The sequence below is a fragment of the Gossypium hirsutum genome, chromosome A06 (assembly GCF_007990345.1).
Source record: "Gossypium hirsutum isolate 1008001.06 chromosome A06, Gossypium_hirsutum_v2.1, whole genome shotgun sequence".
Classification (NCBI taxonomy): Eukaryota; Viridiplantae; Streptophyta; class Magnoliopsida; order Malvales; family Malvaceae; genus Gossypium; species Gossypium hirsutum.
The window spans coordinates 41,047,795-41,048,802 of NC_053429.1; the positions used below are offsets into that span (position 1 = coordinate 41,047,795).

Here is a 1,008-nt window from a genome sequence, read left to right on the forward strand (position 1 = left end):
CAAATGCTCCAAACAGTGGGCCAAGTCAGTGGTATGCCCATGGAAGATCCACATCTCCCTCTTCGATTGTTTATAGAGGTGAGTGACTCACTCAAGATAGCCAGTGTAACTGAAGACGCACTAAGGTTAAAGTTGTTTTCGTACTCGTTGTGAGATCAAGCACAAGCATGGCTCAATTCATTGCCAAAAAGTTCCATATCTACATGGAAAGAATTAGCAGAGAGATTTTTGGTTAAGTATTTCCTGCCTAGCAAAAATACTAAGTTGAGGAACGAGATCACAACTTTCCAACAATTGGATGACGAGTCTTCGTATAAGGCTTGGAAGCGATTCAAGGAGTTACTTCGTAAGTGTCCTCATCATGGGATTCCTCATTGTATCCAGTTGGAGACATTCTATAATGGTCTCAATGCACACAAGATTGATGGTAGATGCTTCTGCGAATGGTAAAATTTTTTCTTAGTCTTATAATGAGGCTTATGAGATCATTGAGAGGATCGCGAGTAATAACTATCAATGGCCAACAAATTGAATAGCTTCAGGAAGACGTGTAGCCAGAGTTCATGAAGTTGACGCCCTCACTTTATTATCAGCTCAGGTATTGTCTATTTCCTCCATGTTAAAATAGTTTACAGCTAATAGTGCTAATAATTTTGCAGCTCAGCCACCAAGTCTATTTGAAGTAGTTTCCTGTATGTATTGTGGGGAAGTTCATTCTTTTGAGAATTGTCCATCAAATCTCAAGTCAGTGTACAATGTAGGTAACCAACATCAAAATAGGAGTGGACAAGGACCTTACTGCAAATTCTACAATCCTTCATTGAGTAATCATCCTAACTTTTCTTGGAGCAACTAAGGAAATGGACCGAACAACAACTTATTGTAGCATAGAACCAACCAATCTCAATGGTTTAATCAGAAAGGTCCAAACCCACCTTAAGTTGAGCAATCAAATAGTTTGGAGAACTTGTTGAAAGCGTACATGGAAAATAATGACGCTTTGATCAA

General features: G+C 39.0%; 1 non-coding gene across 1 annotated transcript; it reads right to left on the reverse strand.

Moving 5' to 3' along the window:
• Positions 1 to 261: 261 nt before the first annotated feature.
• Positions 262 to 368, reverse strand: LOC121231579 (small nucleolar RNA R71). The gene has a single exon (XR_005929637.1). It is a non-coding gene; the product is annotated as a small nucleolar RNA R71 (small nucleolar RNA).
• Between the last annotated feature and the right edge of the window lie 640 nt (positions 369 to 1,008).